The sequence below is a fragment of the Pelodiscus sinensis genome, chromosome 2 (assembly GCF_049634645.1).
Source record: "Pelodiscus sinensis isolate JC-2024 chromosome 2, ASM4963464v1, whole genome shotgun sequence".
Lineage (NCBI taxonomy): Eukaryota > Metazoa > Chordata > Testudines > Trionychidae > Pelodiscus > Pelodiscus sinensis.
The window spans coordinates 87114669-87128555 of NC_134712.1; positions in this window are offsets into that span (position 1 = coordinate 87114669).

Here is a 13887-nt window from a genome sequence, read left to right on the forward strand (position 1 = left end):
GTATTCTTGTGTAATGTATGTATTAAATACATATTAAGAGTTCTGAACATAAGCTAAAATTATTAATACATTTATTGGACAAGTCTGAGGAATGGGTAAATTAATATGTCAAAGACAAAGGACAAGTTATAGGTGATGTGTGGCAGGAAAAGAAGGGGAGGCATTGGTCCTACCTCTCCCTGCCACTGCTCCACCATTACTCCACCCCTCCCTGCCCACCTCTTCCAGCACTCCCCCAAGTGGCATGACTTCACTTCACAACTACATAGATGGAAACGGGTGGAATCTGGCAACCCTAAGCATGGGCAACAGTAAACAATATGTCTTATGGACTGTACATAGAACTCCAATGAGCTGCAGGTTGCCCACCACTGTGTTAGGCTGTTTGAGTGGCCCAGGGGGGGAGCTGTAACAGCAAAACATTGTGAGGCATTGGGATGTTTATGGGGTAGATTGTGGCTCAATCTCTTACTGGTCTGGACTGCATCCCAGAATGTTATAACTGGATTTTGAGCCTTGTCTGTAGAAAGGGTCCTAATTTGCTTAAACTAACACTAGTCCTGAGGGCCTAAAAAAACCCTCCCAAATTCTAAATCCCTTGCAAAACACTGGAGGTTAGACAAGTATAGCAGGACATTTAATCCCATCACACACACACTAGAGTCAACATTTTCAAAAGTGGATATTGATTTTGGGTAGCTCAATTTTGGGGTGTCCAAAATGAAATCAGTGGGAACTGCAGCTGTGCACCTTTGAAAATCAGGCCCAAAGTATCTCAGCTTGCTCATTCAAAACCAGGAACACCCAAAACTAGTATATCCTGTTAAAAATATTTGCTTATATTGAGAAGTTTATGTGCATAGCAAATGTTGAATGTCTGATCCTTGTTTTAACTGGAAAACATTCTCATTTCCAGGGCATACATTACTATTAAAAAATATATCTGTGCCAATAAATATTTCAAATTACACTGATTTTTATTTTCAGTTAGACACTCATAAAGTACTTATTAAGTACAAACTGGAGGTTTTAAGTTGTTGCAAGTGAAAACAGACAGATCAAAGTAAGTTACTAAATTAAAATAAATAGACAACACATAGCTAGTTCTAATTCACTAAAAAACTTACTATAAGCAGATTCTTATCCTAAAGAGCTGTTCTTATTTCAGGCAAGTCTTCAAGTTAAAAATGATCTTTTACTCTGATTTGGGTCTCCAGTTCTCTTTGTTTCCAAACCAGCTGAAGACAAACACCTGATAGCCTCCCCCCCCACCTGCTTAAATAGACTTTCCCTGGCATGGGAATCTTATGTTCTACATTACTACCCCTTCAGCCAAACACAGAGGTGACGGCCCACCAAGGACTAACCCTGCAGATTGGATCTGGCCCGCAGGCTGGAATTTGCCCACCTCTGTCTCACACCAACAGAAAAACACCTGTCAGTGTTGGCTGCATCTGTACTTGGGAGGATATTCCAACCTAGCTATGTAGACAGGCTCCTTAGTGTATGTATACTCTTGACATGTTCATCTTAGGAGACAAATAAAACAAATGCAATAAAAATGTCCTAGAGAGTATAGAGAAGGTAAAAGAGTAATTTTTATTCATCCTCTCATATGAGAAGAAAGAAGAGTTAATTAAACTGAAATCTGTAAAACTCAAAAGTTATAAAAGGCAATAGTTGTTCACACAATGTAAATTAGACTGTGGAACTCATTTCCACAATACACTGTTGCGACCCTATGCTTCACAAGAATCAAAAAGGAAGTAGACATTTTCAGGTATAAGAATAATATTTAAAGTTATAATAGTAACTATTAAAAACAAAGGAACTTTGGAGCAGATATAAAGCATAATGTTTTAAGACTTAGGTCAATGTGTACCTGGAAACTTGCCCTGAGGGCAAGTTATCTCATAACCATTTACTGCAGCCCAGCTCTCAGATGCAGCTTTTATAGGCCACTGTCAGAGTCACAATAGTTAAGAAAGACATTTGGTCTGATCCAACATAGCAGTGCCTACATTCCTGTCAATTTAAAATCTGCAGCAGCAAAATAATAACAATTAACTGGAGAGATGGGAAGAGGAAAAGGTGGTACTTAGGAGAGGCAGAGCAGTCTGGAGAGATTTTACTACTGCTGGCAGTGATGTGGCTCTTCTGCAGATAAATTACTTCTATTCCTAGGGTTTCCAATCCAGCACCTTTTCAGAAGAACTACACTCTCTTCTCCTATCTTGTGTCCAGACCCAGTTGCTGCAACAAAAACCACTATAAAGACCAGATTCTTCTGTCTTTGGACACAATGAGAGTTTTGCCATTATCTCCAGCATGGGGCAGGACTGGATCTCAACAATGTGTTGTTTTGCTTTATTTCTCATTTACTAAACAAGGTACATAAAGTACTTCAATTATGTCTGTTCTCAGAAAGAATAATAAATGATAAACTATACTGTCATGCAAAATGCTTCTATCAGTGTGTGCCTGGTGCAACCATTGCAAAAAAGGCAACGTGTAAAATAAAAGATCAGAAATTAGTTAAGAGGGCAAGTACGATCAACTAGATATCGAGCGTCTCAGAGGGGTAGCCATGTTAGTCTGTAACGTTAAAAGCAATGAGCAGTCCTGTGGCACCTTAGCTCTGGTCTACACTAGGGAGTTATTTCGAAATAACCTCATTTTTAAATAAGCAGAGCATCCACACTACCAAGCCTGTTATTTCAAAATTACAGGCTGGTTATTTTGAAATCTGTACTCCTGCTTTCCTCAGAGAATAAACTTATTTCAAAATAGTTATTTCAGGATTTATTATTTCTAATTTAGTTATTTCAAAATAATTTTCTAGTGTAGACATGCCATTAGGATTAGAGACTAACAAATCTGATGAAGTGTGTTTTATCCATAAAAGCTCATAATATTATATATTTGCTAGTCTCTAAGCATTATTTCAAAATAACCTAGTCTGTGTCTACATAGCAGGCAGTTAATTTGAAATCATGTTGAAATACACTCAAGCTGGAGGACATCTTACTCCGACTCCTGTAAGCCTCATTGTACAAGGAGTAAGGGAAGTCAGAGGAAGAGTGCTCTATTTCAAAATAAGCAATGAAAATGATATAGCTCAATTTTAGTAGCTTATTTTGAGTTAAGCCTGGTTATGTAGGCACACCCTTAATTACCATAGGACTGCTCATTGTTTTTCGATATCGGGAAGGAAAACATAAAAATCTTAATAGTCTAGATATCATGTATGGAATTATGTATAAAAAGTATTTTCACTTTGGGAGTATGTACTTGGTGGCCTTAGTATGTATTAAATAATAAAGGACCAGATCATTTTCTTCTAAAATGTGGAGGACTTCTTCTCCCTTCAGAGCTCAGTCCTCCCACAAGATGCTTTGGTGGCATCATCCACCCTCTTCCAAGATTCTACAAAGAATTCATCAGAAGGCTGACAGCATACAGCAAGATGGACAAGGAAAAGGCACACTATGGACAACCCTCTGTTTGTTAGGGCAAGGACAAGGAAAACAAGCATTGCCCACTCCAACCCTCTACCCAAGACCCACAGAGATTACCTGGGAAAGATAATATATTTCCTGTCTGGAGCTGAATTACCTAGTCTATAGAACCTTTCTGCAAAGGGAAATCTCCCTTAAAAGGGAGACCAGGAATCCATGTTGGGGAAGTTCATCTGAGCTGCACTGCCACAATTAGCGACTGACAGAACAGATAGCCACTTTGAAGGATCAGGGCCTCTATGTGGTTGATTTATTATTTTCTTTGGATTCCATTAGATCCTCCACATTAGGTGATTCATGGGTGGAGGCACATGAGATCGCATGTCCCTCCCCCTCAGATTTCAGCCTTCCATTTAGCAACAGTTAAATGTTTTGAAGAGACCCATCCAGAAGGGCTGCTGCAGACTCTGTCCTTCATGGCAGGGAGTACGGGAAAGCACTTGAACCACCTCTCCCAACAGCAAGAAGGCAGCAACTTACCCTGGTGGCAACACTTAGGCTAGGTCTATATTGCGCTCTCTTGCTCAAGAAAATATGCAAATGAGGCGAAGCGGTGAATATCGCTGCACCTCATTTGCATACTTAATGAGCCACCATTTTGCGCAAGGGGCTTTTGCACAAAAACCCCCTTTTACGCAAGAGACATGCTGCCTGAAAAAAAGCGGCAGAATGGCTCTTGCACAAGAGGGGGTTTTTGCGCAAAAAGGAGCTGTGTAGACTCCGAGTGTAGACTTGTGCAAAATGGTGGCTCATTAATTATGCAAATGAGGCATGGTGATATTCACCACTTCACCTCATTTGCATATTTTCTTGCGCAAGAGAGCACAGTATAGATGTAGCCACTGTGTGTGTTATTCAGCATGGGAGAGAGAGAGCAGAAAGGCCAGAGCCACCCTTATACAGCTGCATATTCTGCAAGGATATCGAAAAATTTGGGGAACCATTGGGTCTTAAGGTCCACTCACCCGCTCAACCTATTCCTGTTCTGTGACTCTGCTTCCTTTGGAGAGGGTCTAATTAATTTAAAAGTGAAGAAGTCTACCAGGCCTGTTAGCAGAACACTGAAGCTATTCAAATGGTAATGAAGCCATTGAAAAGGCATTTGCCCAACCCATGTATCTACTATCAATTTCTGAATTTATTGTGTTAGTCTACACTCTACAGGACCTCAGTTTATTTTTTGTTTAAACTATTTTATTAATGTGTTGCTGAAGATTATAAAATCCCCTCTCTAAAAAACTGTTCCCTCCCCAGGCAGTCATTGAGGATAGGGGCACCAGTTTAATAGTATTGCGTACGGCTCCATAAATCTTCAGGATGTCCCTGAGAAGGGCAACTGGCTGTGGGCTGAGGATCAACCCCCCTTTGCCATCCCCACCGGGGAAGAGAGGTCTGCTTCTGCCCTGCTGCTGGAGTCTCACAGCTTCCAGCTGCCTGCTTCATAGACTGCTCTGGAGCAATCACTGTATCACTGTTCCCAGGGAAGAGGCTGCTCTCCAACTCCTATAGCAGAGGCTCTTCCCAGGGGAAACTGCTTCCCTCGCACGTCAATGGGGTTTGAGCTGTCTTCCATTCAGCAACAGATTTAATCCAGGGGCAATGTAGATTATGGCTAATTTACTGCATTAGTGGGAGAGTGAAGGACATTGCACCAGAAGTAGTTTCCTGGAGAATTCTGACTGCTTGAAGAGGAAAGAGGCAGTTAAATCTACCCTGCCCCTTCCCTGAAGCCCTCCCCTACTCAATACATAGGTAACATAGCCCCTCTCTCTCTCATTTTTCAGAAGGCTGGGATAGGGGTGTGTGGTGCTGGTGGAGGTGTAGGGTGCTGACTCTGAGAGAAGGTCAGGGTGCAAGAGGGAGCATGGGCTGCTGGCTCTTTGAGAGAGGCAGGGCAAGGAGATGAGCTGCAGGAGGGGGTGCAGGATATTGGCTCTGGGAGGGGGCTCAGGGCTGGGTGGTGCAGGAGGGAGTTTGGGATGCTGGCTCTAGGAGGAGAGGCAGGGCTGGGGCGGGGGTTGAGAGGGAGGAGGAGGTATGGTTCGGGGTACTGGTCCTGGGAGAGGGGTCAATATGGAGGTATAGGGTGCTCTCTCTGGGAGTGGGCTGAGGGTTGGTGGGTGGCCTGCCAGATGGCACTTACCACCAGCAGCTCCCAGTTGGCAGTGCAGCAAGGCTGAGCCAGGCCCCCTGCCATTCTTGGAAGGGGCCAATGTGCCTGTGTGAGGAGACATGTGGTTCTATATGCTGCCCCTCTCCGCCGGCACCTCCCCTCAGTTCCCATTGGCCACAGTTTCCCATTACTGGCCAATGGGAACAGCGGGAGGGGGGGTACTTGCACACAAAAGCAGCATGCCAAGACTCCTGCCTCCCTTAGCAGCATCCGTGCTCCACCATCAGAGATCACGCTCACCTGTGAGATGCCCCAGGATTGACAAATCAATCCAGTCAACCAGTTGGTAATCGCTGCTTTAAGCAGAGGGGCTGTGTCTAGACTGGCAAGTTTTTCCACAAAAGCAACTGCTTTTGCGGAAAAACTTGCCAGCTGTGTACACTGGCCACTTGACGATCTCATGTAAGAAATCAGTGCTTCTTGCAGAAATACTATGCTGCTTCCGTTAGGGCAAAAGTCCTTTTGCACAAAAGGGCCAGTGTAGACAGCTCAGATTTGTTTTGCGCAAAAGCACATCTAGATTTTCCTCAAAAGCACTTTTTGCAGAAAAGCATCCGTGCCAATCTAGACGCTCTTTTCCGCAAATGCTTTTAACGGAAAACTTTTCCGTTAAAAGCATTTGCGGAAAATCATGCCAGTCTAGACGTAGCCAGGGTGTAATCATGCATTCATATTAGGCCAAAAGTAGGGGAAGAGCCACTGATTGTGCTATGAGTGTCCCTTTGCTTGTGATCAGGGAGGGCACACAATGAGAGTCTAGTTGGTATCTCCACAATTCCTCTAGCGATGTGTAATTTACCTCTTTCTCTTCCACAGCCAACCAGAAAAGCCCAAATGCCATGGTGCCCACTGGGGCATTTATGTGCGCCCGCCAAAACATCTGGGCTGACCCTGCCCCTGGCACGTGGCACATGCGTGGTGCCATCCCCTGGTGCATGGGCGGCTCCTGCCCCGAGCGCGTGGCACATGCGCGGTGCTGGTCCTGGGCTCAGGGAGCGTGGGCGGCCCCTACCCCCTGCGCGCGGCCCATGCACAGTGCCGGCCCTGGGCGCAGGGCGCGTGGGTGGCCCCTGCCCAGGGCACACAGTACATGTGCGATGCCAGCCCTGGGCTCAGGGCGCATGGCCAACCCTCACCCCCAGGTGCGCGGCGCACACATGGCCCCACCCCCAGAAGCGCGGCGCGTGAGTGGCCCCGCCCACGGATGACCAGCACGTGAGCGGCCCCGCCCCTAGGCGCCCAGCAGCCATGAAAGGTTGGGGACCACTGCCTAAACATTCTTTTTATTAGTTGTTGAAACTATTGTAATTTGAAATGAGCACTTTAACACAGTGAGTTTCATGTTAAAAGCCTTATTATCCAAAACATCTCTCAACTGCTGGCACCCCTGTCACAAAACTCTTTTGTAAGAATGATACATTCAGAAAAGCTTTAGTAACAATGGCTAGAAAAAGTAACTAAAATTTTCATATGACTAATCCCATGGTAGATAATGGAGTATCTGTACGGGATCAATGTAAAGTGCTTTACTAACAATGGAGAAACTCACAAGCTGTGATGCTAAGGCAGGAGTAGGCAATAATTTTTAGTAAGGGGCCAACCCAAGATTTTGGAAAGTGGTTAAGGGCTGCACTCTTCCATGATACTAATGGAGGAGGCACAGGATCTAGGATGGAGGTTGCGTGCAGAACGGAGGCTGGGGTAAGGCATTGGGGTAAAGGAGGGCATGTGGGGTACAGGATGGAATTTGGGCATAGGAAGCAGTTATGACCTGGGGCATGAGACTAGGGTTCAGGAGGGGGTACAAGGGCTTGGGTTGTGACCTAAGGCAGGAGGGGATTGTGACCTGGGGCAGAGGCCCGGGGTGCAGGAGTGGATACAAGGATTTGGGTTGTGACCTGGGGCAGGGGACTGGGATGCAGGATCTGGGAGGGGATATGGGTGCAGAGGGTTTGGGTTGTGACCTGGGGCAGGAGTGGAGGGGGCAGAGCGTTGGAGGGAGGGAGGAGGTGGAGTGCCAGAAGCAGGCTCTGACCGAGAGTCTTACCTACGTAACACCCAGCCAGCAGCCCAGCACGTTTCTCAGGCAGGCTCCCTGCCTCCCTATCCCCCGCACAAGCTGCGGGGACCACATATATCTGTGAATAAAAGCCAGAAGAGAGGGTGGAGTGGTGTTTGCGCACTGCCTGTTCTTCAAACAGGCAGGTCCCATTGGCCAGAAACTGGACAATGGATTGTGCAAGGGGCAGGAACAGAGCATGAAGCCTCTCCCCCTTTCCCAGCTGTGAAATACAAACAGCCAGGCAGCTGCTTTTTTGAGTGGCACATAGGAGGAAGTGGGGCAAGCAGGGAGTCTGCCTGAGGCTCCCTGCTGCATCCGCAGGCCGGATTCGATGGCTTGGTGGGCCGGATCCAGCCCTATTTTGCCCAGGCCTGTGCTAGGGAAATGCTCTTTTGCATTGTGGAATTAATAGTCCTGCTTTTAGCAGTTTGCTTGCTCATTTAGTTTCCCATTGAGGAATCATCTATCAAACCCGTGAAGTGATAGGAGATTTTATATGACAATTTCCATGTTTTTCATGAAGATTTCTGAAGGGATGTTAGCAATTAGGCTCTCTGTGTGATAACTGGATCAATGTAGTAACATTTCTTACTGTTTACAATTATTGTGAAATAGAGGCATGACAAATTGTTGGCTGAGGAGTAATTAAATCGGTTTCAGTTATAGCAGTTTCACCTTTAGGTGACCCTCCTTCCTGTACTGTACAACTGAGTAGATTATGATTGTGCACTCCAGATGGCCCAGAGAACATCGGCATTGATTAATGCTGTACAACTGGTTAGAACAAGAAACAGAAAATCACATCTAGTTGAACAAGTATGTCAGTAAGGACTTCACTTCCTGGGAGGGAGAGAAACCTACTATTATAGTCTGTTTTCTACTTAAGACAGGAGATAGAAATTTTCACTTTACTAAATGTTCATTTTCTAAAAGAAAGAAGCAGCATGACCCGTATGCAACTCTAGAGGAAGACCGACCTGTAAGAGAAGCTCATCTAAGATGATAAGCATTCAGGAAAATCATGAAGCACCTGATAAACAGCAGTATTTCAGATCCAGTCAGAATGAAAGTATATTGAGTTGACATGCTTAAATAAGTGATGTGTGCAGACCATGAGAGTTATGTGAGAGAAACTGGGCAGTATTTAAGGGTTATGAAAGATTACAGGTTATGAAAGATCTTATATATTATGAAAGATTGGCCAAGAGCTCAATCTAGGAAGGTGAAAAGTGCCTTCATTGCACGCTGAAATAAACAGAAGTTGAGGGCACTCAGCACCACATTGTAGGCAGTGCTTGACACCTTGCAGGATTGTGCCATTCGAGACATTTGGATAAATTCAGCGTAATCAGCAGAGTAATAATAAAAAGTAATAATAAAAAGATGTAAAACAGGGGTAGGAAGTTTTGCTATCTGTTTTTAGATATTACAGGGAATACTACAATCTTCTGCAGAATATTAATGAAGTTCTTAAAATACCATTTATAGTAAGTGATTAGTTTGTTTGTTTTTTAATTTTGTTTTTAATTTGAAGTATGAGCTGAACAGATATAGGGCCAGCATGAATCTCCAAAAAATTATGTCTTTGTCAAATGCCACTTCTGCCCCTAAAAATGTTTTAAGAGACAATGTGGGTGAGGTAATATCTTTAATTGGACCAACTTCTGTTGGTGAGAGAGACCACCTTTTAAACCATCTTGAAATAGAATCTGAAGTTGGTTCAATAAAAGACATTACCCTCACCCAGCTTGTTTCCACTATCCTGGGATCAACACCACTACATAAAATCGACACTGCATACCTAAAATCTTTGAAATTCAGTGTCCTTCCCAGGGCTTATAAAAACCTTTCATTAAAATTCTACCGCCAAATTAAAAGGAGTACTGCAATAATGTTCCTGCCTTTGACGGAGTCACCCCTTCTGGAAATGACTTATTCCTACAGCTCCTAAAAATTCTTGTGATGAATCTTTACCCCTTGTCCCATCAGCCAGGTTTCATCAAGTGTCAGAAATTATCCAAAACTGTCCTCAAGATATTCCTGATTCCACATACCAGCTCTTCAGAGTAGCAAGATAAAAAATGTTCTGCTTTGTATTTGAAGTAATAACTGCAGAATTACAAAAGGAAAAATCCAAAGTATTGGTTTTGCTGTTGCCAGTCTATTAGTAACTACACAAATCTTCTTTCATAATCATCCATAAAAAAGGCAGCCATCCTAATAGTGATCCCAGGATTGTCTCAGGACATGTAGATTTGCTTATTATTTGCCAAAATGTAAAATGTCTTTACTAAATATTGCTGGTAAATATTCTTATCCAGTCTCTCCCAGTGTAGAAACAGAGTTGGGGCCAGATCCTCCAGTATGATCAAGCTGTGCTGAGGACAAAAATCAATGCAAAGAACAAAGTGACTTGAAGCACCAGGGCATTCCCCAAATCTGATGGCAACCAGAGGCATATTCAAAGTCAAGGGAGACTTAGGACTGTTTTAACTTATGTTGCCATTCGACTGCAGTAATACTTCCTAGGTCCCTGCTGTCCAGGGCTGGCCTTACCATGAGGCAAACTAAAGTGGTCGCCTCAGATGCCAGACTGTGGGGTGGCGCCACTAGGACCCTGAGTGTAGAAAACTGTGTCTGCTGCTGTTAGTTCTCCTTTATTAGGGTAGGTAGCGGAGCAGTACCATGAAAGGAGTAGAACAGGAAGAAGGCAGAATTGAGACCTTTCAAAGTTTTGGCTCAAGCGAGGGGACACGGGGGCATCATTTGAGCTCCCTGCCTCAGATGCCAAAATGTTGTGGGCCAGCCCTGCTGCTGTCTCAAGATCATCAGAAAACAAGGGGCTCCAAACACACTCTTCCTGCCCCTTATATTACCACGGTACGCTACAGCAACCAGAAATTCCTTCATGCAAGAGGAGCTTCTAGCTGCTTAGTACAGTGCTACATCCACTTTGCACTGAGGATCTGACCCTTTGAATTTAAGGCTGTGTAAATATTGTAAAAAACTAACTCATCATGAGTATCAGTATTTTCATTTCTAAAATCAAGATCTAGGAGTGAGCGTGCAGAGAAACAAAACAACTTGCTACAAATCCAGCCTCAAATGCCACTTGTTAACCAAATCCTCCTGTTCAGTATGATGCCACACCTCAGTTCAACAAAAAACTGGTTCATATAAAAGATCTGCAAAACAGGCTTAGGCAGCACAAATGGGGAGGCTCAGGAGCACAAATGGGGAGGTGGCCTGTAAAAACACAGCATGAATATGTGATGGCTATATAGACAGCCTTTAGAGGAGGAATAATTTCTAAGTTTGTGGATGATACCAAACTGGGAGGGGTTGGAGGATAGAATGAAAATTAAAAATGATCTGGACGAAATGGAGAAATGATCTGAGGTAAACATGATGAAATTCAATTTGTGTTCCGTAAGTATGTACATACTAACATATGCGGTCTAAAGGATTGAGAAAAAAACTTGGTGTCAAAAAATCCAACTTTATTATTTACTCAAAAGGAACTGCAGAATGATCAGCACTTGTGAAAGTCAAGTTACTTATTTAGACATAGGAGCCTAACTTCAGACTCAAATTAGGCCTGGTTCACCCCTCTCTCCAGTTGGAGGGAGGGGTGAACTACATGGTGCTGTGACTTAGTACATGATGAGTCTCTTCCTGTAAAGGAGAGCACAGGGGCAGGCCTGCTGATGGGGGGGAAAGGGCGACAATTGGCCCAAGGCCCAGTGATTCAAAAGGGCCCTCTAAATCATTGCCAGAGTGCCAGGCTGTGTGCTATGAACAGCTCTAAGGGCGGGGAGGTGGCACACTGCACTCCAGGCAGTGCTGAAGGCCAGTTGCCCTTAGCCCTGCCCCTTCTGCCCCATTCCTTTCAGAAGTGTGGAGCTGGGCCCCCACTATGTTGCCCAGGGGCATGTCAGCTCCATTGCACAGGAGAGTCTGTTGATCAGCTCCTTTCAGGCAGCACCAGCTCATGCACTATAAGATGACACTCTCCCAGCCAAGGGAGACCTGGGTTTCCTTTAGGAGGAAAGGGTGGGAGATAAAAAAGGACAAGAATAGGATCTCGGATGGGAAGCCAACAGGGACCAGAATTCCCTCCTTTCCCCCCAAGAAATACAGTATCTGAATTGGCACAGGTTATAAGATAGAGAGTAAGGGTTTCTGTGCCTAACACCAGAAATATTACAGCAGTGCAGCTGAAGTGCTTGTAGCACTGTCTTGTAGACACTACAGAGAAGGAAGGAGCTTGTCAGTCACTTTAGTAAATTCATTTCTCTAAGAGGTGGTAGCTAGAACAATGAAAGAATTCTCCCTTTCACCTTGCAGTGCCTACACCCAGGCTTAGGTTAGCTTAATTACATTACACAGGGTGTGCAATTTTTCACAGCTCTTGAGTGATATGGTTAAGCCAACCAAATATTGTAGTATAGACCAGGACTAAGTTTAGTGAATTACAAATGTTTTAAAAATGCAAATATGCTCATGACTTAGGCATTTTATAGTCGTTTTTATTTCAACTGAAATCCTTTTTTTTTTCTGAAAGGTTGTCAGATTGATAACCGTGGTAGAGGCAGACTTCCCCTGTCGGCCAGGCAATATCAGTCTCTCTGGATCTTAGCTGCTGCATGTCACGATCATGCAGGAGAGTCCTGGCAGCTCTTATCTTAGGCTGTGTCTCAAAGGTGAGTTCTTCTTTCAGGTCTTCCCCCTTCTTCTTGGTGTTCCTTATCTCCCTTTGATCTTCTTCCAGCCTTTTGCTTCTTTCCTTCTGCTTCTGTTACTTCCAATCTTCTTCATGGTCTCCTTTTTGGACCCCAGTTTATATAATGAAACCTGAGTCCTGCTTAGCTATACCTTAACCAATTATTTTAGTATAATTTTACTAACCAATCATAACAAAATTACCTAACCTATCATACCCTACCTCCTTAATTAATTTACACCTAGCAAAATTAATTATACAGCAGACAGAAACAGTTACAAACCAGACAGAGATCACAGTCAAACAATAGGAAAGTGTAATGACAATGATCATAGAATGAGGATTCCACAACCTCAAGTATTGATAAGCAGGTTTTTTTGCCAGATAGAATGGTGTTACTTAAGTTTTCTTTACCCGTCTTCAGGGGCGGCCTGTGAGCCTAGGCAAACGAGGCAGCTGCCTAGGGCGCCGCTGGCCCGGGCGCCCGATGATGACGTCACGGGGTGCCCCATGATGACGTCATGGCCATTGACAGCCGTTCAGGCAGGAGCGCTGATTGCGCCATCCCACCTAGGGCGCCAGCTGCTGCAGCCGGCCTCGAGCCACTCCTGCCCGTCTTGAGAGCTGTTTCTTTATCTGGTGACAGTGTGAGAGCTATCAGGACAAAATCCCCTTCTCACAGCTTGGTATGACACTATTTTAATGCAATTTAGATGGAATGTGAGTATGTGACTAGGCCTTACAGCTAATGGCTGCTGCTCTTCAGTCTGGCTGCAGAAGAAGGCTTTGGCTGCCAATATGGCTACGGAAAAACCATATTGTTACAGTGCGCGGATCACAGGGAGGGAGTAGGGCATGCAGCCCGAGCCTTCCCAGCCCTAGAGCATGACAAGGGGTGCGGCTCCTAACCTGTCTGGTCCCAGAGCATGGGGAGGGCAGGCGGAGGGTGGCCCACCCAGAGTGTGGGTGCTTGGGGGCAGCAACACTCTGCCTACAGTAAGAATTCTGGGGGCAGAGTGTGGGCAGGGCAAGGCTGGTGGTTTGGGAAGGCAGGCCCGTCCCCCACCTAGCATACCGGCCACCCACACTTCAAGATGCCACGGGATTCTTCATTGTTTTTCAGACACAGACTAACATGGCTACCCCACTGCGACTCTACTAAAGTATCTGAGCTACTTATCTGTGTGTCAGAGGCCCTCTCATGTTTTTAGGTAACATATTTTTCTTTTAGTTTATATGGTAGAAGCCTATGTTATTGGATCAGTAGATTTTTATTTCTATTCCTTTTGCCACTGAGAAGTTCCAGTTGATTACTGTGTATAACAGTGACACCTGAAACATCTATATGGCCATCTCTACACACATTTTAAGTATTCAATTCTATAAAATTCTTTAACACAATGGCTGAGCT